Consider the following 25,527-nt stretch of genomic DNA (forward strand, 5'->3'; position numbering starts at 1 on the left):
GAGCACTGTGCAGCAAATAGTGCTTGTGCTAAATCTTTGACACTACTAGCTTTAGAATTTGTAAAGTAAGATTACACATTGAAGACAGGTGGTGGAGAGGAGTTATACATTTGATTAAACCGGCTTTTGACCCTGAATATTTTACGACTTTAGCAAATATTCCATTTTAAGCTTGTCGACACAAATACTGTGAACAATGCATAAAATAAAGAGCCTGACATTGCAATTTGCAATGCAATTCTGTAGGTGTGCCACGTGTGTAGCACAGCTAGCAACTTATTCCCTGTTCAAAGTAAAGCAGCTCACCCTGCACTCTTCTCTTTAGAGCGCTCCCCTCCAGCCCTTTGCCCCCACCAACCCCTGGTCCTTTGTGCATAGCAAGTTTAAAGGGGATAATGGAAAGTACAGCCACAATTCTCTCCTCTTAAAAGTGCCAAGGACCTTTGTGGGAGTGTTAACCAGGAAAGGTGGTTGTTTTTCAAATAATTGCATAAATATAGTATGGCTACTATGAAACACTGCATTGTCTTCATGTTTGTCAGTAATGTTAAGCTTACGTTTGTGCATTTAAAATTTAGGTTAAACTACATTTAAATATCCAGGAGAAGGGGCATTCTAGTGACCATCATAAGACCACTTGATAAGTTACAGTATCACAAAGCCAAATGCTTTGATGGAAAACCTAATTTGAGACCTACTGGTCACATAGCGGTGCAGCTAGTGTTCAACCCATGACCCGATCGCAAACTCCTTGGCATTCTCTCATCAGCTTGTTGCTTTAAGCCACTGTTGCTTTACACCAGCTACCCTGAAACGGACAGTCCATAAACTACAGTTTTCCACCTAGTTCTGCCAGGTGCGACTCAGCGAACACTGCAGCAAGATCAGGGGGTTGGGGAGGGGGTAAATGGGGCGTGTGTTCACCCCGTCCCCAAGGTAAGGGGAGGCACGTGGTTTCCCATGCAGCATCCATCATGTGAGGGCAGGAGGATAGGCAAGTGCCACGTCACTCCCTCAGGATATAATCTATATTAGCACCCTGGGGAAGAGGAAGGCAAATCGGGGGGTGGCAACACAGGAGGAATTTGCAAGCAACTGCCTGCGTTCGATACCGTCCCCCCTGAACCTTTCCCCCGACCGCCATCGTGGTGCCAGTGCCCCAGGCCGTGTCTCACTTTCGGTCCAAAATGAAGTGCCTCACCCCGACCCGCTGCTCTTTCTCCATTGTCCCACGGCCCAAATCCCTCTCCCCACTTACTTGCATGCCTCCAGTCCTGCAAATAGTTATTCCCAAATCCTTCACACATGTGCTGGTCGCCATCCAGAGCAGGAACATGGGACTCTCGTCGACTTGTAGCCTAAAACCACATCTACTTCTGTTGATGCACTTCTGGAGTAGAGGGGCATTCCTAGAGCTTAATCTTTAACACTGTCCCCATATCTGCCTGCTGACCCCTGAACAGGGTGTCTTTACTGCTGCCCTGACCCTTCTGTGTCTTGGGAGCATCATTGCATTGTGGGACTTGCTTTGGCTGCTGCCCGGAGGTGCTCGGCCTGTCCAACTGCGAGCCAATTGAACCAGTCTAAGAAGCGGAGATCGGAACTGCTATGTAGCCAGACAGAATCTCAATACCACCTTCAGCCACAGCAGACAATCCTTGGGCTGCCAGCGACGGGACCAATGGCAGAGGTGCCCCCAGCAACTGAGTACCCCAGGGGTTGTCACTCTAAAAATTGAATAAGGCGCACAAGTGCACTTACCATTCGCTTTCATGCCCCCGTCCAACCACAGGGATTGTATGGGTGCAAAATAGACTCTCCAACACTCTTACCTGGCTGTCATTGGTGGAGTTCTACTCAAGGATCCCCTTTCCCCCCACCCCCATGGTAACCCTCCAAGTGGGGAGGAATTTAAAGTATGCCCCTAAAATGGTTTAACCAAATCCAAATGTGCTTTATACATTACTAGCTTGTTGCATTTGCCTCGTGCAGGGGAACTTTGACACTTCCAGACAAGTATCTTGAGGGGTGGGGAGTAGGAACTATGTTGAGACACTAGGCCTACTTACCACATAGGGAAGTGCTGCTGAAGTTGGGCGTCTGCTTTATAAATCCAAGGCACGGGGTAGAGTTGATGTTTCAAAGTATTGTTCTTTTCATTTTACCTACTACAGTTTCACTACTTTATTTGATTGAACTGCGTGGTGCGTTCTTGGAAATTGTAGGTCATCTCCTTTAAGATAAACTGTATATACACACCACTAAGTGGACAGAAAAAGTGTCGAGAGCTATAGGCTTCGGGTTGTACCCTTTAGAGTTTCAAGGCCTACTTGGTCAGTATATTTTTGTACATGTTTGACAGTCTCTATGTGTGATCAACTGTACTTACAAACAGGGGCGTGGCTTGGCAGCCACACAGGGAGGATGTGAATAATGTGGCTCTAGGTGCACTGTTATGATGCGGATCGAGGGAAGCAGGCAGACGCAGAATGGAGTGTCAGCAATTATACCAAAAAGTGCATGAAAGTGGCGTACACAGCTGAGGGCAGCAAGATAAGACAACTGCTGGGAGATGGCACTGGAGGAACCCGTTGAAGTGGGTGCTCCGACACGGGAAGACAAGATGGCGGAGACCGCGAGGCGGTCATCCGACTAGCCGCAGCAAACAAATGAGCAGCTGCAGCAAAAGAAACTTTGCCAGCGCCCAGAATAGATATACCCTAACACTGGTGAAGAGTGCAGCACACTGACTGCTGCGGCACGGAACACGGCAGAGACCGAGGCTACAGTAACTTGTGTACTGCCGAGATCATGATCTGGGCCATCCGGAAGGTAAACTGCTACTTAACGGAAGCCCCGGGCTGCCAGCCAGCGGCGGAACAGCAGCTGCCCTTGGTCAGGTACTGTGCATTGTGCACATAGCCATCGACCGCGTCCAAAGTAAGCGGAGTGTGGCGGAAGCATTGGGCTATAGTATTAGGAGTGAGTCTATAGGCGCAACGCCAAAAGGGCACCCAACCTCCCCAGTGGGATATTTGACTGTGCCAAAAGTGTGCACATCATTAATATTGCAAACGCATAAGGAGTAGATTGCAGCGTTAAACTTCCCTGGCTGCAGAGCGTAAGCGGACCATATGGGAGCGAACCCCGATTGGCACACGCAAGCGGACTACAGTGAAAGCAGGCCTGGAAGCGAGTTATGTTAACGGGCAGACTGCAAAGGAAAAAGGCAGCGCCAAAAGGTGTGGACCAAGGTAGAAGCCGGCCCCGGCAGGACGAAGTAGTGGTCCAGAGTGGGAATTGACCTGCCGAGTAAATAAATCGCAAGGGCTGACCGTGGTGGGAACAGCCCTGGAGGAGCGCCGGCAACGGATTCTTTAATTAGTGTGGTGCCATGGACTCCGCTGCAATAGGACGAATCGGATTCAAGGCCGGCACGACTGTGGGAGCAGCAATACACAAAGCTACATTAGCCCATTACTGCACAAGTGCTGCCTGAAGTGGGGCTAGTGGTGCCCAAGTGAGAAAGGAGAATGCCGTCTGAGCAGGGCCACATCTTCCTGGGGTCAACAGAAATGGATGTATAAGAGGCAAAAACCCAGAATTGACCAAGGTGGACCATAGGAGGGATGCTGGCTTTTCACCCGAGCAGAAACGTACGATACCCAAGTAAGCAGACGGCATTCATACTGGCTTCCCCACACTTGGAAGGACATATCAGTGTGGGGTGGGGGCGCGGCACTGCAAATCTGGGGACCCATCCGGGTGATGAAGTATGCTGAACACTGGGGCCTATGACGGCGGACCCTTGGCATATCGAAGGACCTGCCGAGTGAGAGTAGGCCATAACAAGTACAGGCACAAACGATACTGGGTCATTCAGGCCACAACTAAGTGCAAGCACTGCAGGTCAAGACAAGGGGCGCGGATGGCCCACAGCAGATAAAGGCTGAATATCCAGACAGGATTGTCATTGCTCGAGACGCCACAAGTAATACCCCGAAGATACGTCACAGTACCCCAGGGAGCACGAGGTGGGAGATCGGCAAACCTGCCGCTAACAGACTGGTAAGCAACAGAATCGACACTCTTAAGCGCCACAATCACAGGCACGGGTGCTGCGGATAAAGACAGTAACAAGCCATGGCGTCTAAACTCCAAAAAAGCAAAGCGAAGCAGCTCACTCTGGAGGCATGCACCAAAACCGTGCACTCAGCAGAGAGCCCGCCCAAGCAGCGTCAACACCTAAAAAGGGAGCAGCCACTTGCGGAAGGGGGATCAACAGATACTAGTGGCCATAGCATCTCTGAAGGAATCGCTTGAAGCTAAACTAAACGCCATCAGCATAGATGTGAACTTGCTCAGACAAGACGTGAGGTCACTAGCCTTAAAGACACCTCCGAAAGAAGGCAGAGTACTGCAACAACAGGTGCGTAACCTGGAAGACAGAGCAGAGGATGCGGAAGGCAGGGCTAGACGCAACAATGTAAGAATTATTGGGCTCCTGGAAGGAGAGGGAGCAAACCCAACGGAATACATAGAGACCATGCTGCAGCAAGAAATTGGTCCAGGCGCTCAAGGGTTCACAGTCGAAAGGGCGCATAGGTTGCTGATGAGGAAACCACCCCCTAGAGCCCCGCTGAGGCCAATAATAGCCCGGATTCTGAATTACTGAGACTGGAAAAAGATCCTGGAATACTTTTGTAAGGGAGGTACGATCCAACGAGCGTCAGCCATGATAACTGCTTACCTGGATTATACCCTACAGGTGCAGAAGCAAAGCATGAACTACATATCGGTCAATAAAAGTAGGCAGGATGCCAAGCTGAAGTATATGTTGTATCCGGCAAAATTGAAAGTGGTTCACAAAGGTTGAGCTTTTATTTATTATTATTATTATTATTATATATATTTTTTAAATAACCCTAGAAGCATACAAATGGATGGACACGCGGAACATACCAACCGGAGCAGAGGCTGGTCCGAGTAGCGATGAGTAGCCGCACGCAATGGACCACGATTACAAGGTAGCGCGAGTCTGTAGTTATATGCCCTTGAACACAAAGTTGCCAAATGCAGGAGCCAATAGCGTGGTGCTCATTTTAAGAAGCACCACAGAGGAGCGTCCTCCATCCAACACACCGGTTACGTATCTGCCTGCTGCACCCCCAGCACCAGGACAGGACCCTGGAGCAGAGGTGGGAAGGCCTGAACACAATGGTTTGAGTTAGGAGGTCTGGGGGTGGACCGTGAGTTGGGGTAGTTAGACAGGGCTTAGCCTATGAATCCACACTATTAATCGAACTTGAACGTGGGACTGAGGGTGCATATCAGACCGAGTGTGATGGGGTAACTTAAAATAGTATCCGGGCATGTCGGAGGCCTCGGCAGTTATATTAAACGGAGTAGAAGTAGGACTTATTTAAGGAGTCAGAAAATCGACATTGCGCAGCTGCAAGAAACGCATCTCACAAGAGAGAAACGGATTGCTCTTGCTAAAAAATTGATATGCACGACATTAGGTTCGTCATACTCTGCCTATGCTAGGGGTGTAATATGGGTGGCACCGTCGGTACCTTTGAGGGTGCGCAAGACTTTCCAAGATTAAGGTCAAGATGTTTGTATTGCGGGTGAGTGGACAGCATGCAAGCTGCGAGGATGCGAGTCCGTCGAGCTCCAGTGACTGCCAAAATTATCCTTTAAAATATCCTGATTCCGTGATGAACAGCGAGTGGTCATTACAACAATCGAAAGGGGAAAGCTTTCAGAACGACCGGTTGGAGTGACAGCAGTTTTGCCCCACCCGCTGCAGAGAAAACAGCAGCTGACAGGCGTGTCTCCTTGGTGCAGTGCTTTTCTGAAGATGGCTGCCATCTAACGCCCATGCGGACCAGTGCAGGGTCGGTGGTTGGCGACTCTCAGTCAGTATACCAAGGGGGATGGTGGCGACCTGCACAGGACTTCCTGGGTGTTGCTATGTGTAGTGGTCGGACCCATCCGGGTCGAGCAACGCTGGAATCGAGGTGCGGGTGTGCCCGCCGAGGAAACGCTGTGAGGGGCGATCCGAGCGAGACAGGAAGGGCGGGTGGCGGCAATCCACCCGACTTAGTGGTGCCTGGGGAGGTCGAGCGGAGGACAGAGCCGTGAAGAGAACGCACCCACTGTGCTGTGGGTGGCGTCGTCCTGGCAGAAGGACAATACAGTGAAGAGATCGCTTCCACTGTACTGCGTGTGGCAGCGCCCCTCGGTGGCCCCTGGGGCCCCGAGCGGGGGCAGTGCCGAGAAGTCGCAGCCAGCAGGCGCAGGGAGAGGCAAATCGGGGAAGGCTTGGAAGGTACTGGAGCTGCAGCACGGCTGAGCCGAGGGAGACGGACGTGAGACCCAGTATTATGCTGCGGTAAGGAGGAGGGAGCTGACAGGAGGAGCTTACCCACTGCAAACATGCCGTTGCCCGACTCCTGCTCGTGGGATCGCGTCACCTGGACCTCAATGGCAGATCACAGGTTGGCGCAGGGACAGGGTGTTGAAATAATAGAAAGGGCCTCATCACTGGACCGTGACAGTGGGACTCCATGAGATCGCTCAGCGTCTCAACATTTACACATTGCGAACTGGACCCACAGGGTTTTGGTACAGCAGGGATAATAATAGACAAGGTGGACAGCAGGGTAAAGGTTTCCATGCTGGAGAGAGCTGCGCAACGCAAAATTCACTAGGACCTACCCTAGCTCTCGCCGCAACATCCTGGGGTTGTCATTGGATTCTGGTGGCCAATACCCTGCAACAACTCTGAGGAACGGAAGGTGTGTACGGATCCAAGACCCTCTTGAAGGAGAACTCGCCCGGGGCCCAACAGCAGAGGGGAGGTGGGGCCAACATAGATTCAGCAGCACTCCTGGCAGTGGCAACAGCTGGACAGAGGAAATCCGGATAAGTCTGCGCAGCCCACCCTGCACCGAGTCTGGTCTCGGGGCAAGCCAGTGGCTCCCTGATCCCGCGGACAGGAGGACTTGATTAGAGACAATCTGGGCAAGTGTAGCGGGAACCAGTCTGGCATCACGAATCCTCACACTACACATATGCTGGGAGACGGGAGCGGCTCAGGAGATCGGGGCCTGGAGGCTTGCAGCCATAGTAAAACCACCAGGGGGCACAATACGCCATCACCGGCAGGTTCATCAAGCTGCATGGAGCTACAAGGGAGTAACCGTACCATACCCATACAGACATCTGAGCTGGGTGTTCTCTCAGACAGCCCTTTAACATGAGTAGCAATACCCTGGAGATGCAAGGGGATACAGATTTTATTCATACATCAATAATCAAGATGACACATTTTGGCAAAGTTAGTCTGTTTTAATGTCAAGTATCTAAAACAGGGAGTACAACGAACATCAGCAATCGCTCGATCCTCTCCTCACTTCATAAAATACCAGGGCGGGGACAACAAAACTTGTCACCACGGACTTGCCGTCATCAGGCCCTTCCACCCCCCGCTTCCCCCACAGACCATGGCAGCACACATGGTTACGATATGGAAGAAAGCGCATAGATACATAAGGCTGGGAGGGTTACCCAGATCTAACCCTTGTGGAATAATCTATACCTTCCCGAAATGAGCAAATGGCCGAAGTGGGTAGAAGAGAACGCGCAAGTGCATGGGAACGGCAGAGAAGTGCATTGAAGGAGGAAGAGTGGAAAGTGCGGAGCAGAGGAGAACAGATCAATAATAAATCAAAATAAATAGAGGCAATAAACAGTGGTAGTGCAGCAAGCAATTATTAGCAAGTGCTGTGTTTAAGGCAGCAGACTGGGTAAGTCTGAGAAGTGCAGAAATAGAGAAATGGGAGGTGGTTGGGGGACAGTATGGGTACAGATACAATCCCCAGTGCAAGGCGTGGCCAGGAGGAGCGAAGAGCTTGAGAGTGAAGGTATTTACGGTGGGATAGCTGAAGGTATTTTGGACGCAGGCCCCAGAAAGCCTTGTGGGCAATCCAGAGGGTTTTGAATTTAATCCTTCCAACCATTGGGAGCCAATGGAGAGATTTCAGGGCTGGAGAGATACAATCCCAGGGCTTGAGGCCAAGGACAAGTCTTGCAGTCCTTTTCTGGATTAGCTGCAGAGGGCAGAGTAGAGGCAGGTCGATTTAGAAAGAGGCTGTTACAATAGTCCAACCTAGAGAGCCGGAACCTGGGAGACAGTGAGCTTCTGGGGGAAGGAGAGGAAAGGCAAAGTACCTCCAAGGAGGTGCAGTAGGAAGTTAAAAGACCTCAGATGTGGGCGGAGAAGGAAAGTGTGGAGTCAAAGATGACCCTGAGGTTCTTAGCCTCGCAGGTGGCGGGTTGGATGAGGGCCAAGGGAGGCCGGCCAGAGTGCGAGGGGAAGGATGGCGACAAGTGCCGATGAGGAGGATCTCGGTCTTTGTCATTCAGACAAAGGTAAATTGCAGGACACCAATCTTGAATGGCAGTTAGGCAGTGAGAGATTAGAGGGGGAGAGGAGGTGGCCGAGGGCAGCCTGAAAATGAGTGGCGTGTCGTCAGCGTAGCACTGGAAATTTGAGCAGAAAATGGCAATGCATTGGATGAGAGGTGCCAGGTATTGGTTGAAAAGCCAGGACGAGAGGTTAGATCCCTGGGGAACACCATATGTAGAGGGGAAGATAAATGATAGGAAGGACCCCAATTGGACCTAGGAGGGTCGATCTGAGAGGAAAGAGGTCATCACCTGATCAGTGATACCCACGGAGATGGTTGAGCAAGATGGTATGGTTGACCGTGTCGAAGGAAGACGAGAGAGTAGGATGAGGACATATGGTATGTTAGAGTCAAGGTTGGAGAGCAGATCTTCACGGATGTTCAGGAGAGGGGTTTCCGTGCTTCTGGCAGCTCTGAAGCCATGGAGACAGCCAACAGAATTGGAATGAAGGTTAAGCTGCGAGATGGCCATCTTTTCCAAGAGTTTTCCCAGAAAGGGAGGAATGGCAATTGGGCGATAGTTAGCCAGACAAGAAGGATCAGCTGTAGGTTTCTTGAGAAGAGGATGCACAAGGGAGTGCTTCAGAGGGGAGGGGAAAGATCCTGAGGCAAAGGAGTGGAAGTGAGGGTGTCAATGTGGTCCTTGATGGTTTTAGAGGCACAGGGATGAACCTGTTTTGACAAGGCTTTTATAGATCGGACTTGTCTCGCAACCTCATCAGGGGAGAAAAGAGGAAAGGACGAGAAAGAGGGTGGGGGGGGTGAATGAAGGAGGGTCAGCAAGCTCAGACTGAGAGGGAATAGGAGGGGGAGGGGAGGAGAGGGTGGACAGGATCTCCTGGGTTTTTGAGATAAAGTGAGAGGCAAGGGCATTGAAGAGAGCCTGGGAGGCAAGAGGAGGGGTAGAGACTGCAGCAGGGTTGGCAAGCACCTTGCAGATTTTAAAGAGTTTGGCCGAGTTGTTAGATGCCGCAGAGAGACAGGCTTGAATGTGGACTCTTCTTGGTGTTGAGGGTATTGCCTTTGGAGCAGGTGACAGGCCAGTTTGTCAGAGGGTGAACAAGAAGCCCTCCATTTCCGCTCAGCCGCCCCACACTTCCGTTTAAAGCTAGGTCAGAGTCATACCAGGAATTGCACTTGGCTTTGGACTTCAAGCGGATCCTCATGACAGTGGCAGTGGCAAGAGCATCAAAAGTATCAGAAAGAGTAGAGAAGAGAAGAGAAGAGACAGGGCTGTGTCAGGGTGCGAGTAAGCCAGAGGAGGGGGAGAGAAGGTGGCAGTGAAAGCCTAAAGTGACACGCTTCATGGGCCGGATGTCCGAGAAGGCAGGGAGGCTGTTCCAGAGGGTGTTGGGGTAGGCTTGGCTTGGGGGGAAGCGAGTGAGAGATGGTCACTCCAGGAGAGGGGAGTGGTCAAAGGGATAGGGGGAGGCCAGAGGAGATCAAGACATCAAGTATGGGTCCTGCAGAGTGAGTCGGGCTAGAGGGGAGGATAGAGAGGGGGAGGGAGAGGAAATCAGAGGTTGCGAAAGAGCAAAGATGAGCGACAGGGAGAGTCAAGGTGAATGTTGAGGTCACCAAGGAGGAGGAGTTGAATGGTTGAGGCCAGGAGGGAGGAGGCGAGGGCAGCCCACTCAGAGAAAAAAGGCGATTTGACCAGGGGGCCAATAAAGAGTGATAACAGTATGAGTGGCTAGGAGAGATTGAAAGCCTGCAGACAAGGCATTCAAAAGAGGAGTAAATCTGACTGGGAATGATAGTAGCAGGAATCCACTCAGGGCTATATCAGGGCTATATCAGGGCTACGCACCCTCCGGGCCAAGTGGATCGGGGTGCGGAGAGGATCTTGTAGCCATCAGGGAAGAGTGTCAAAGCTGGCCTTGAACCAGGTCTCAGTAAGACCAACAACATCAAGGTCCAGTTCTTCAAGGAGGTGGCAGATGTCAGGAGTGTTTGACAGCAGAGCGAGAGTTGAGTGGCAAGATGAAGGTTGCTGGCCTTAAAGACTTTCCGGGGAGGGGTACAAATCAGAGGTACGGTACGCCCTGCGGAGTTGGAGGTAGCCGGCAGAGTGGGTAAGGTAGCCAAGGAATGAGAGGAGGGGACAGCCGGAGATGAAAGGAAGTTGATGAGGCGAGGCAATCGCCTATCGAAGAGGAGGAGATTGGCCTGAGGACCTTGGACCATGACAGTGCCATTAAGGTAGACATTAAGGATGACTCTGGAGTAGTCGAAAGAAGCCATGAGGACTTCCCAGCAAGTGCCACCATTAATGGGAGGAGGAGGAGACGGGACAGAGCACAGAGATCATATGGGGGGGGGGGGGGGTCCATAGATCCAGCGAAGGAACAACAAAGAGGATATCTTTGAGGATCTGTCTGGAAGAGGCGCTGGAATAGTTACCAACGATGGGGAGACCAGGATTAGAGGCCAAGATATCCTTTTTAAACTTCTTTCCAGACTTAGTGAGAAGGAAAGGACAGTTGATAGAGAAGCAGTTGGAATAGATGGGAGAAACCAAGCGCCATGAGTGGGAAGAGAGGGGAGGCAGAGGGAGGAGTACGCAAGTACAGCGGCATAGAACAGTCACTGGGCTAGCAGGTTACAATCAATGGGCAAAGTTAAATGCAAAATACACCCAAGTTTGACTTTCAATTTACATGTAAGGCCGTGTTGTTACGGAAATGCAGTGGGGATAAGATGGTAAAGAGGAGTACAGAAACGACTTAACGTAGTTACATAACAAGGAGAGCGGAGGGCACAGGGCAGTCATGAGGAGGTAACTAACCCAGGCAGAGTGAGGCAAGAGGGTCATGGTAGTCCAGGGTTCGCAACCTCAAGGAGGGTTGGGTTGTGGTTGAAGTCTCATTTAGCATCCTGTCAGCGGACAAGGAAGCAGACAGGGGCAGCATCTCCTCAAAGAATAACTAATACTTTAGATGTCGGACTCCAAACTTGGATGTTGTCCTTTCTCACCTGGAAAGATAATGGCCTGTGTCATGTCATTAAAACAGGGACCATCCTACAATACATCAGTAGGCACTCACCAGATTTTGTATTATTACAAGAAACATATCTAGCGGGGGACAGAAGGTAGGTTCTTTAGGAGGTCCAACTACAGAAATAACTCCCAAGGATCCTGGCATGTAGGGTATGACCCTGATCCACCAACACATCAGATACAAACTTACAGATGTTATACAGGACAACCGCGGCAGATGTATATCGTTAACGAGAGATTTGGGGAGAACCGATTGGCATAGCTAATATATACGGTCCACGACCACTGAGCATGGCACTCCTACAGGAACTCCAGACCTTACTAATGCAAGACCCATCAGACATATGGATCACAAGAGGGGACTTCAATGAGGTAATGAACCCTGCCTGGGACTGCACCCATCCTATTTTTTTTGTTCACTTGTTAGGACTCCAACTAATCACACTAGATTAAACATCTTTACCTCGCACTAGGTAGGTCAAGTCATTTGGTGACCATTCCACCCCTACCTCCAGGGGTTCTCCTTTCACTCGGGGGTTCACGCCACACTGTCAAGAATAGATTAGTTCTTTCTCCCGCAGTGATTCACAGAATATCTGCAAGATTCCTACCCAGGGGAATATCAGACCACTTGACACTAATGACTGAAATAAGGAGGCCCATGCCAGCGACTAAAGGAGAACAGCGACTTAATACACAGTACCTGGTTTTTCCTAGGTAATGTACAACTTCACAACCAAAACGGAAGAATACTTTTAGATCAATGCACTGTCTGTAGACCACCCACTGACACTATGGGGGTGGTGGAAAAAAGGGGGGGGGGGGGGCGGAGGGTCTATAAAACAGTACTATACTGAGGTAGTTTTAATCCTCTTGGCTAGGAATAAACATCAAGTAAGCAGTATGGAAGGTATAGTGACTGGCCTAATGAGACTAGAAGGGTCTTTCTCACCATATGACAGAATATTGCTAAAAACCAGGGAAAAATACCGTAGCCACGTCCTTGATGGGGCGTGGCCAGCAACCATGTAAATACTTGTCGGAGCCGAGCTCCCGAATGATCCTCGCCTATTGTGTGGCAACCGGTGAGGATACTGGATTAGTTCACTGAAAATATTGCTCAAACATCGAGCAGCGTTGGTGTGCCTTTTTCAGTAAAGCTTTGTTGGGCAGAAGCAGCGCTTTCAATGCGGTGAAGTGAGACCCGGGGGGGGAGGCGCCTGCAAGAAAGATGGTCGGCATCTGTAGGGCCGGGAGGCCGTTGTGGCAGCAATCGTGGTTGCCAATTCGAACGCAGATAGAGAATGCTTCAAACATGCACCGCAAAGCATTTGCAGTGGCTGATGCAACACAGGAGCAGTGGGACGACTGGAGAGGTCCGCACATGGAGCTGCAAACCTGTAAGAGAAATCGGAGCATGGCAAGGATGCGGTGGGCGGAAGGCTGAGCAAGTGCCAGCGAGGGTGTGAGGTGCCCACACAGCAGCAGGAGAGACCTGCAGCAGAAGGTTGATGGAAAGCAGGCGAACAGCAGTGGGGAGCATCACTCACGAGAACCATGATGGGTGGGAGCATTGAGAGGCCTGCAGCAGGCAACTACAGCAAACCAGCCATTACTACTGTGCTGAGTGGGCAGGGGCTGGGCCAAGGAAGACAGTGGCAGCATGTGAGTCTGCAGAGAGGGGGCATCACATGCAGCAGACTGAGCCACAAGGGACACCCCTGTGGGGTGAATATTGTGGCTATGCAGTAAACACGCAGGATACTGTACCAAAGAGCGAAAGACAAGCGACATCTGAACTGGATACAGTCGAACCTAGATGGTGTGGATTGTTGAAGCTCGGATCGCACGTTATTTGTCCTCCAAGGAGATCTGTGGGTTTAATGCACCTCCCTAGATCTGAAGTGCAGGAGCACCATTACACCACACTGGGGCACACCTGAAACCGCACCACAGGGTATTGGGCATACGTTTTGGGCCCAGTACACTGAGGAGGGGATCCTCCCACACCCAAGCCCTCCCCCCCCTTATCCCACCCGCCGTCAGGAAGTGTGCTGAAGGACGGAGCGTGCAGGTTTGAGGCATAGTGGGGACCAGCAAGGTGAAAGCACGAGAAGCACCTGAAAGCTAAGGTGCAGCATACTGGACATATTGACCACGGACAGGGACAGAGTGGGCTAGGGAGTGACACAGACGGAGGTCTGTCACACCTAAAGACACATGCCGGATAAGAACCCCAGGGAAAGTCGAAGCAGACCAAGGTGGACGCCTTCGCCACGAAGACAAATGCAGGAGGGAACGGTCAACAAGATTCTAAAGGCTATAGCGGCTTTGAGGACCTCCATGGAAACAAGAACCAAAGTGAAGAGCAATGTGGGTTTGTTAAGGCAGGATGTCTGCACACTGGCATCAAGGGTCAGCAAGAGAGAGACAAAAGTGGTAATAGTGAAGACTACCACACACACACACACACACACACACTTAAGTCCACGGTACAGAACTTACTGTTGAATGTGTGTACGTTTGAGGAGAGAGCAGAGGATACAGAAAGAGGGCGTGGAGAAGCAACATCAGAATCCTGTGCCTGCCGGGAGGGAGGGGAGAACAGAGATCAGACCCCATATTTTTAAAACATGTTGCTACAAGCGGTGTGCCCGTGTACATAAGGATTTACAGTACACAAAGTACAGGTCTTTATCTAAAAATAAAGACAAAAATACATTTTAAAAAAATAAACACCCCCAGGAGGGCCACCCAGTCAGAACATTGCAAAAATCCTCCTCAACTAAGGGCAGGGAGAGGATTCTGGCCTTCTATAGACAAAATGGAGATAAAAAGGGCTTCTGCAACTCTTCAGTTTACCCGAATTACACCATATAGGTAGAGAGGCACAGGAATCTGTTTGTTCCTACACAAGAAAGGCTACACCAACAGGGTGTAAAGTACATGCTCTTATACCCGGCTAAACTAAAGATCCTGTGTAATGGAAAAGCTCTTTGACAACCCTGAGGATGTAAATCAATGGATGGACACTAACAAAATGGCACACATGGCAGACAAGAGGAAAAACAAACACGGAAGGAATAGGCGCCCAGACACCAGAGAGGGCGTTTCAAGCCCACAACAGGCATTGATTGATCACCCACACAGACTTGAGATGACAAGTAAGGAGCTTGAAGGAGGGAGCGTGGCTTGCAGCCATGGAGTGAGGCTGCTCTTTGGGGGAAGCTCACACTAGCTCCTGAAGCTCGCTGGATCCTGGCGCTAATAAGTGCCTCGCTAAACAAATGTAACTATAAGTGTCAGAATATATGAGGAGTAGGGGCAAGCACGAGAGGCAGTCGGCAAAAACATAGCAGTGGGGAAACCCTTGAATACGTAACGAAGAGCTCCCAAAATGGCGGGCGCACTTTTGAGTGCCCACCGCTGATCAAGCGAGCCCGGCAAGACTGGTCGGATAGCGGGCGACTTGCAGCACGACAGCAGGAGCTGTGCGTGCACACCCCTTGGCATATCACCACCACACTAGGGGGCCGGCAAGCGGTCCCCGCTGACAAAGACGCTCCTTCACAGCCCCCTTCCCGCCACAGCTGGATCCATGGCGTGAGGGGCATGTGGACCCCCGGAGCCCAAGGAACACTACTACACCACAAGCCAGCTCTGCCCACGCTGGGGAGAGCGACGGGCTCCTGGGGCGCGCCCAAGAAAGAGCTGATCCTTGGTACTGTGCCGCAGGAATACCTGGGCAGGCAGGTGCCGCTGCCCTGAGATGGTGGGAGGATTGCACCTTCTGCTATCCCCGTGCGGTGGGGCAGAGCAGCCGGCACCCTAACAGAACACGGCCACGGGCCAAGGAGGAGGAGTAGTGAGGGACGGCCAGTGGGCCCGGTGTGACCTGGGGGCAGCTTCAGCTTTGCGGCAGCTGCAAAAGTAACTGGACTGACGCTGGGACATCTATGCTGGCTGAAGACGTTGCCACGTCGCGGCAAGAAGAGCCACATCACCCCTGGACATTTGCTGGCTGACATGCAGCGAGGAACTGGTCTGGCTGTTGGGGATGCCATTGCTGCCCTGACTGGCGTGCCACCTGCCGCCCCAACAAACAAGGACAACAGGCCAAGAGTAAGCAAGAGGTGGTGGTGGTGCAGGCGGGTGGCTGCCGACCCATTCCTCTAGGAGTGCAGGCACACAAGTGGTGGACCTGGAGGGGGCATGCAATTGTGCGTGGAGCGGCAGAGCCGACTCCGAGCTTGTCGGAGTGGCAGGTCCAGACAGCGGGAAGGCCCTGCAAGCGGGAAGCACAGGCTAGCCTTGCAGGGACGCACAACAGATAGAGGTGACCGGCGGAGCGCTTGCGGACCGACTGGGCTCAGCGGAACAGCATGTATGGGACAACACCGCAAACATCACCAGCGCCCAGACACAAATGGAGGACAAAGTGAGAGTCTTGGAACACTGAGTGGAGGACGCATAAGGGAGAACCTGACGGAACAACATTAGGACACTCAGACTCCCTGAGGGAGAGGAAGGAAGAAACCTCACAGAATTTGTAGATAACATGCTACTGCAGGAGGTGGGCCGAGGCACCCCAACACAGGGTTGCACAGTTGAAAGTGCGCACAGATCGCTGGCGAAGTGGCTGCCGCCGGGAACTCCAAGGCCAATCATAGCCAAGATCCTGAACTATAAGGCCCAAGAGACGGTATTTGTTTTCTCCAGAAAAGGAGGGACCATCATCACGAGAGGATTCTCTAAATTGGCATTTTACCCAGACTAAAAAAGCCCTGGTCCAGAAGCGGAGGGCAATGTTTGGCCCAACCAAGGGACGACTGAGAAGAGCGAACCTACAATATATGTTGAACTACCCAGCTAAGTTTAATGGCAGGTAGCACTTCTTAGACAGCACAGGGGAGGAACAATCCTGGATGGACGCACAGGGAATACCGCAACTCCCTTGCGGAAACAACGAAGGGCCTTAGCGAGAGGACAACCATTTCAACGCCAACTTGCCCACCGGGAGTCCCTGCACTACAATAGACTGGAAGGCGCGAGCGGGAATACATGGTGGATAAAATGCGGGGGCACAAACACCACCCAGTCAGTAGCCTCCGGCCGAGGGCAAGGCCGACCATGAGGCAGACACAAGCAAAAGTTGAAACTTTCAACGCCAGTTTTGAGGCATCCAGCTGCTGCGCGACACTTGATAGAGGAGCTGGGGGGTTGTGGGGGGGGGGGGAGAAGAGAAGCAGCCGGGCCTGAGCGGGGACTACACTGCTCGGCCATGGTTTTGTTTTTTCTTCATGTTTTGGGTTGTTGTGGGAACTGTTGGAACTGCAGGGGAAGGGGTGTAGGCGAAGGGAGACACTGAAGTGAACTGTTAAGACCAAGATGGCGCTACGGGACGGTGGGAGGGCAATATTAGACCAAGGGACGGGTTGCAGCGTGATGCACACGAGCAGGTTAAACAATATGCAGAGCTTGAAGGTCTGATCTATTCCACGGTATGACGACAGGGCGATGGGACAGGAGTGGCCTGGGGGCTTGAAAACCACAATGGCTTTTAGTGGGCTGAGAGCGATCACCTAGAAAGTCAGGTGTCGTAATTATGTCAAAAGACCAAGGGTGCACACATATCTGATCCAGAAAGGTATCCAAGTCGCAATGCTGCATGAAAAACACCTCACTGCAGGCAGACAAACGGTGTTGGCTACGAAGTGGGATGGTAGAACATATGGTTCACCATACTCTGTACGCTCGGGGAGTCCTTATTTGGGGGTCACCCACGGCCCCCTTCCAACTGCTAGAAACTAAAAAAAAAAAAACGAGGGGAGGATGGTATTGATACATGGGTTACTTGAAAACCAGAATGTCTGCTTAATTAACACCCATGCCCTGAACCACGACATTCTTTAAATCATTGTACACCAAACTCCCGGCATACAGAACATCCACATGGGTTTGGGGGTGGGGACTTCAACTGCACTTCAGACCCTACCCTTGACAGGGCAGACAAGAAGTACAAGAAGCCAGCTCCGCCGGCCAAGACCCTAGGACCCTCATGTGAGACCTTGGATTGGTAGACGTTTGGAGGGAAACACATGGCGGAGAGCAGGGGTACTCTCACTTCTCGGCCCCAAACAGGGTCCACACACATATTGATTATGTTTTTACTGGGAGAAAACACCTGGGAGAGTTCACACAAACGGAATACATGGCCAGGGTGCCCTCTGATCATGCACCCCTCACAATGACATGGCAAGGCGTACAACAAAGACCTAGAATTCGCACCTGGAGACTGAGGTCGGAGGCGCTATTGGACGACACCTTCCACAAATATCTAGGGGGAACACGTAACTGATTACTTTGCCTTTAATATGGGGAGTGTGCCCCCACACAAGCATCCCATGGGATGCATTCAAGGTAGTCGTGAGGGGTGCAGCAATAGGGAGGACGGGAGGCCTCAAAAAAAGAGATACTAGATTGTCTGGAAGCTATTGAGGAGGATATAGCATCAAAAGTGAACACCGAAGGCGTGGCAGGGGGAGAATCCGTGGAGGTGACAGCACTAAGTGCATAGGCGAATGGGAAAGACTAGGCAGAATGGACTTCGTGAAATCTACATAGCGACTGTAGGCAGAGGCTGATAAAGTAACAAGGTACTTAACTAACTTTTCTCCAGCATGGGTCTGGCATGGATTCACATGCTCATGAATATTCTGTCTTCAGGCTGGGAAACCTCACGTAAAGAAAAAAATCAGTTTCATTTCTGAACTCTTTTTCTCCTAACAACCAATCACTGGTCTCTGGGTCATACTGCCCCCAGCCAATGACTGCCCTCTAACTAAGCCCCACCTCTGGCAGCCATCTTCAGATTTGGTAGCACATAAAGTGGCAGTAGGACCAAGAGAAAAGCCGCAGATGAGTAGGCGGGAGGATTCACATGTGAATCCATGCCAGACCCACGCTGGAGAACAGTTACAGGTGAGTAACTTGTTCCTTCTCCACCACCGGGTCTGGCATGGATTCACATGCTCATGAATAAAGAATACATAGCAGTACACTCATGCACAACCACGGAAGGTGGCAAGGCTCAACATTAAGCATTTCAACATCTCAACATTAAGCATTTCTTACCTCCTCACCAGACTCACCTTCAAGCGAACAGGTTGCGCAGCACTGCTTGGCCGAGTCTGGACTCCACCCTGGAATCCCGGTCGACGCAGTAGAATCTCGTGAAGGTGTGAGTCTACCTCCACGTAATAGTCCTGCAGATGCCCAGCAGGGGCACACCAGACAGGAACACCGTAGTTGCAGCGATCGCTCTGGTCGAGTTGGCTCTCGGACGGCTAGGCAACGGTCGGTTTGCCAACCGGTGACAATGGGTGACACAGCCAGAAAGCCACCTGGAAACGGAAGCCTTGGAGAGGGCCTTCCCTTGGTTCACAGGACCAAAGTTCACAAACAGCTGTGACGTCTTACGAAAACTCTTTGTGCGGTCCACGTAGAACTTCAGCGTTCTAGCCACATCCAGCAAGTGCAAAGTCCTCTTAGCCGGCGACGAAGGAGACGGCAAGAAAAACAGTAAAATCAAGGGCTCGTTGAGATGAAAGTTTGACAGCACCTTGGTCATGAAAAAGGGATGCGTCGTTGGCACTACCGTCGTCTCGTGAAATGTTAACTAAGGAGGTTTACAAGAGGGCCTGGATCTCTCCCACTTGTTGTGCAGAGGCGATGGCCACAAGAAACGCTGTCTTCCACAATAAGAATTTCAGTGGCGCGGAATGCATAGGCTCGAACGCTGGACCTATGAGCCTAGTCTGCACCACATTGAGCTCCCACACTGGGGACAGGGCCTTCACCGGCGGGAACAAACGGAAAAGTCCTTTGACGAACTCCTTGACCAGGCAGTGTGACCACAGCGACGACCGCCCCAGAGTTCTGGTGTAGCGGGAGATAGCCGCCAGATGAATCGTGATGGAAGCATGCGCCAGTCCCGCTTTGGCCAGCGACAGCAAATACGGCAGCACCTAAGGAGCCGTAATCCGTAGAGGGTCTATCTTCTGTGCACCGCACCAGACGGTGAACCTCTTCCACTTATGTCTGTAGCATTTCAGTGTAGACGAAACCCTGGCCTTGGCAAGTACCTCCTTGCAGTCCGCCGGGATCTGGTATCCTCCACTCTATCGCTGCAGGAGCCAAACCTGCAAGTTCAGCGACCCTGGGTCGTGATGCAGGATCGCGCCTCCTTCTCTGGCGAGAAGATCTGCGACCACCGGAAGCTTAACTGGAGGGACGCTGACAAGTCCAGAAGGTCCGGGTACCATATCTGTCTCGGCCACGCCGGTGCGATGAGGATCATCCTGCATCGGGACCGTCAGAGTTCATTGAGGAGTCGCAGAAGCAAGAGCAAAGGGGGGTGGGGGACGCAGAGAGAAACAGGCCATCCTAGGGGAATGAGAATGCGTCCCCCATGCTCCCCAGCTGGGGAAGCCTGCAGCACTTGATGTTCGTCGCAATCACAAACAGAACAATGTGGGGATTGCCCCATCGTCGGAACAGAAGATCCACTTGGTCCTGCTGAAGCTCCCACTCGTGGCACCAGCGCAGCTCCCTGCTGGAGGGAATCTGCGATTATGATCTTCATTCCTGCTAGATGAAACGGGACGAGGAACATCCCCTGGGCAACAGGTCAGTGCCATAGGTCCTGCGCGTCTCTGGAGAGTGCTGGGGGATCTGGTGCCCCATGCTTCTGTATGTAGAACTACCCATCTCATCGGGCGGGGAGGCTCTGGGCGGCCTAACCCACGGTCGTCCGTGCCCATCCCCCTCCCTCCAGGGAGGCGTCCGTCGTGACCGTCTCTTGATGAGGTGAGGTCTGGAAGTCTGTGCCTGCTGACAGATGTGCAGACTCCCCACCACTGTATCGCTCGAAGGAAATCCTTGTCGAGAGAGATCTTGTCCTCGAAGCTTCCCGATACCTGGATCCAACGGGCGTCTGGGAACTCTTGCAGTAGCCGCAGCCTGCACAACTGAATGAGGTAGATGCAGGACGACATCATGCAGAGAACGGACTTGATGGACCTCACCGTTGCAATCTTCAGGGTCAACAGCCGTTGTACCTTGCCCAGGATGGCCACTATCCTCTCCTCCGACGGAGACACCAGGCCTGACACTGGCGAGTTGAGACCCCAGAAACAGTGCTTCTTGCGATGGCACCAAGCAAGACTTTGCATAGTTCACTGAGAACCCCAGCTCCATCGGTAGCTGGACGGTTTCCGCCGTGTGTGAGACAGCTGTCTCCCTCGATTTCGCTCGGATGAGCCAGTCGTCCAGGTAGGAGTAAACGTGGATCCCTCGTAGATGCAGCTGCGCCGCCACTGGCGCCAGGCACTTGGTGAAAACTCTTGGCGCCGACTTCAATCCGAAGGGAAGGGCCTTGAACCGATAGTGTGGCCCTTGAACCACAAAGCACAGAAACTTGCGGTGTCGGTCGTGAATGTGGATGTGAAAGTAGGCATCCTCCAAGTCCAGCAACGACAGGAAATCCCTTTATCCCTTTGTCCAGCTGTCCCAGGACGTGTTGAAGGGTGACCATCTGAAACTTCTGGGATCTGATGTACTTGTTCAGATGGCGGAGGTGCAGGATGGGCCTCCAACCACCAGTCTTCTTCCTGAAGAGAAAGTACAGAGAGTACACTTTTGAGCCCTAGAGCCTCTTTGGGACGGGCTCTATGGCAACCTTCAGCATGGCCCACACCTCGAGCAAAAGCTGAGGGACATGGTTTTCCTGTCTGGCCACGGGTGGTAAACGAGGACACTTCGTTGGAATTCCTGAGCGTGTCCGTGGCCCAGAGCGTCCAGCACCCAACGGTCGGTGCAGATGGACTTCCACACGCTGACGAAGTTCGCCAGCCTGCCTCCCACCGTGGTGCGCAGGTGGGGGGCCGACGTCACGGCGGGTTCAATCTTGCTTCGCTGTGGAGGCGCCGCCTTGGGGACCTCGACGACCTCCTCCCGACTTGCTGCAGCCCCTGTAGGCCTCCTGGGACGGTTGGACGGTACAACGAGCTTCCGCCGAAGCCCTTGAAGGAACCTTGGGACTTTCCTCCAGAGGTCCGAAAGGACGGCCGTCGCTGTTGCAGGGTGTCCAAGGCACGCGCCATCTCGGTATCCGCCTCAATGGCCTGGAGGGACTCGTCAATGGTCTTTCCGACCAAATTTTCCCCGTCGAAAGGCATGTCCAATACCCTCGACTGCACCTCCTGGCAAAAGTGAGTGGCCTTCATCCATCCCCGCCAACGAAGGCAAACACTGTTGCCCATTTGGCGGAATCCTGTATCGGCAATGTCTGTGGCCATCGTGATGGCATGGTCCAATGCTACCTCGCCCTCCTGCAGGATCTCCAAAGCTTCTGCTTGCTTGTCCTCGGGAAGGAAGTGCAGGAGGGGAGCGATCTTAAACCAGAGCTCCCCGTTGTGGTGAACCCGCGGCCTTCACTAGGGACGCCACCACGCCCTCAGTGAAGCTTCTCCGGGTGAATCAGGGCCTGCACGACATTAGTCGAGCAGGGGGTTTTCACCTTGGAGGGGGTGGGGGGTATCAGTATCCCGCTGCCCCTTGGTCGACAGGCCTGTCCGGGGCTTCTCCAGAAGTGTACCCGGGTGGTCAGACTTTCTCTTCTTCACCGAACAGGAGCATTGGCTTGTGGTCAAAGGTGCCAGGGACGCTGTGTCCGCCCTGGCCACCGGGGAACCCGTCGCAACGGTGCTCCTGGTGCCCCCAGACTAACAGTGCTTGGGCTTCTGGTCGCCGGGAGTGTCCTCAAAGGTCTTAGAAGACCACTCAAATTTCTTCTTGTGGCTGGGGGAGGCATGCTGCCGGGTCTCACCCGTAGCAGGTGCCTTGGCCTGCAGCCACTCCATGAGACGCCTGCGCCGATCCTTCATGGTGCGGGGGACCATCTCCTGGCAAAACGCACAGTCATCCTCCACGTGCGATTGGTTGGAATGCAGGCTGTAGAGGCACACAGAATGCCCATCGTCCAAGTAGAAGTTCCGCAGGCCACATCCTGGACAAATCCTGACCAGAGGGGTTGAGTCTTCCTTCTCCTCCGTCTTGTCCAGATGGGGTAGGCCTTGAAGAAGCTTCTGGAATCCTCCAAGAAGAAACTCGACGGAAAAAAAAAAAAAAAAAAAAAAAAACCACCCTTGAGGGGCGCTGAAGAATCCGAAAACGGGTCCCCGTTAATCGGAAGATGGGTTAATGGAGCTTGAGGCTCGAATTGACTGGAAAAAGAGAGTAGAACTCTTAGAAAGATTGCAAAATGCAGTAATAGCTCAAGAGCTATAGCACAAGGACTCCCAACACTTTAACGTGCAGTAAAAATCTGAAGATGGCTGCCAGAGGAGGGGCTTGGGTAGAGGGCAGTCATTGACTGGGGGCAGTATGATTCCCATCAGGTCCCAGCACCAAAATCCTGCAGGAGCAGACTAATTGCCCACCAGATCCCCCTAACCAGTACACCCAACAGTTAAAGGAACAACTATTGAGTTGACCAGCCCGGGGGAAAAGGGGAAGTGGAGAAAATAAACTGACAGGATTCTTCTGGTTCCTTTCTACTGCTGACGACTCAAAACACTGGAACCCAAGCAATTAATACAATGATGATTAGCATTATCATAAAAACTCTTGCCTTAAACATGTATAAATGTATTCCTCTCCCTAGAACCACCTTTACCTGTATGCCTCCAACTGCTTAGATGGTACAAAGAGGGGTCTGCCCTGACTTTAGTATTGAGGTCTACTTATTAAATTTAGCAGGCCTAGATTTATTCCATCATGTCACAAACTAGCAGAGACATTCTGGATGTAGTAATACTCATTAAATTTGAGAAATACAGACAAAAATAGATGTGAAGGGTACAGCTTTTTTATTTATTTTGCTGTTAATGCATTTCAAAGTCATGCATTTGTTCTCTTTTTGCGATTTTTTTTTAAAGAAATAAAAAAAAGGATTCAGTACAATAAGGATGAAGTTAATGGACATACGGAGGTGGGTGAATGGGGACACCAGGGAGTAGTCATTATTCAGGACTGCACAGAATGCATACACACCGACTACCTATTCAAAAGGAAGGGAGGGGATAGGAGAATTTTTGAGAGCCACATAGGAGGGAGAACACGGTCAGACCACTCACCCCTATTTGCAAGTTGGATTATGAGCGTGACCCCTACCCACCGCCCCCCCGTCCCAAAATGGAGACTTGGGGCATAAGCGCTCCAAGAGGGACCCTTCCACGAACACATGTGCGACAATATGATGAGTATTTTAGAATTAATCAGAATAGTGTGGCCGACTGTAGTACTCTATGGGAGGTGTTTATGGGCACTTCCCAGATAAGAAGTTTAAATTAGTAATATGACAGTTGAGGCTCTACATAATGTTTCTGTTCTGGAAATTATGATGAAGGCACATTCTTAAGTGGGCAGGGGTTAGGTGACGACAACTACAGACCTTTTACAGCCTCCCCTTTTTACTTGTGGAAATACCCCCAACAGTCTGAAGGAAGAACTATGAGGGCACATGACTAATCCCCTGCTGCTTCGTAGACAACTTAGAATATGCAGAAAGCTCTCGAGTTGTGCCCTTAAGGCAGGGGTCTCCAACCTTTGCGCTAGCAAAAGCTACTTGTAGTTAATAGCCAATATGGAGGAGCTACTGGCAAGAGCTACTCGGGTGGTGAGGTCCACCAGTATGAGAATTTGGACCAAGGTTTTTTGGGGGTGGTTTATTTGCTCTATATATAAAAAAGTAACATAGCATACCATGATATTAATAACTTTAGAAACATCATTATATTTTTATTAGTAGCGGTCCCCTAAAATCTGTTAAGCATATAAGAATTTAGGAAACCAAACGCAATATTCAGTGTGAAGGCTGACACTGCATGCTATCCAACAGTGCTCTGTAATCTGGTGAGTAGCTTCAAACAACAACAATACTCAGATGCTGCCAGATGGTATCAAAGTTTGATTTCAGTAAATTCATGTCTGAAAAAGGCAGATTTGCAGAGATGTGCCATCACATCACAAGAGGGGTGGGGGACGCTGTTGCACGGCTAGCAAGATGGCCGCTACCTGAAAGGCTCCGGCACCAATATCCTTTTGAAAATCCTACTCCCTGCAGTACTGCTCACCCTGCGGAGACCCGCTGGCATGCACATTAAACTCTGGGGCATCGTTTGTACCCAACACTACCCGTGGCCATAAAGCAAAAGTGCGAAACGAGGCAACAGCCAACTACGGCCCAATGCAGATAGGGGAGGAGCAGCTCCACCTGGCTGGCAGTGTACGGCGCCTGGCGACTACTCCCCAAGTCAACAACTGGCCCTGCATGTCAAGTGTGGCACTCCAGGGCGGGGAGTTATGGACGAGGCGGACCCCGAGGCCAACCCCAAACACACTGCTTGACCACCAGTGGCTGCACCGCGACTCCGGAGGATCCAGTACACAGATGAGGGCACCCCCCCATACGCCAACCTCAGGTGGGGCTGCTTGCAGAGCCGGGGTGGGCCACACAGCACCCCAGATTGAGACTCAGCTGGTGGTGCTCTGTCAACACGCTGTGAGGGACCTTGCTGAACGAGTCTAATCACCAGCGAAGACTCCTCTCACCACCACGCACCCCTGCACTTGGCCGCGACCCAGGGCTGTGCCTCCTGCCAGTGTCCCAGGTGCGGTGCATCACTGCGAAGCCCCCTGGCCCTTTGGAGAGTTTCGTGGAGGCAGCTCACCTGGACCGGGAGCCACTGTTGCAGCACCGCACTACACCACCCCACCCGCACCCCCACCCCCACCCCCAACCCCGGAGCGGAGCAGACATGGCCCGAAACCCGGGGAGGGTTGCCATCAACCACCTCAGACAGCGGACCTGAAGGGGATCGGAGGGAGCCCCCGCTGGCACGATCAATAGCAGAGTTGTACATATTCTACCCATAACGGACACCAGTCAGAGTAAACGTCGCCAGTCCAGAACGGTAGATCAGACGG

General features: G+C 52.0%; 1 protein-coding gene across 2 annotated transcripts in view; it reads right to left on the reverse strand.

The window, feature by feature from the left end:
- Positions 1–25,527, reverse strand: part of CSE1L (chromosome segregation 1 like) — a 1,325,092-nt gene that overhangs the window by 1,272,005 nt on the left and 27,560 nt on the right. The gene's annotated exons all lie outside the window — the stretch shown is intronic.

Source organism: Ambystoma mexicanum, chromosome 3p (genome assembly GCF_040938575.1).
Source record: "Ambystoma mexicanum isolate Mex_15411 chromosome 3p, UKY_AmexF1_1, whole genome shotgun sequence".
Lineage (NCBI taxonomy): Eukaryota > Metazoa > Chordata > Amphibia > Caudata > Ambystomatidae > Ambystoma > Ambystoma mexicanum.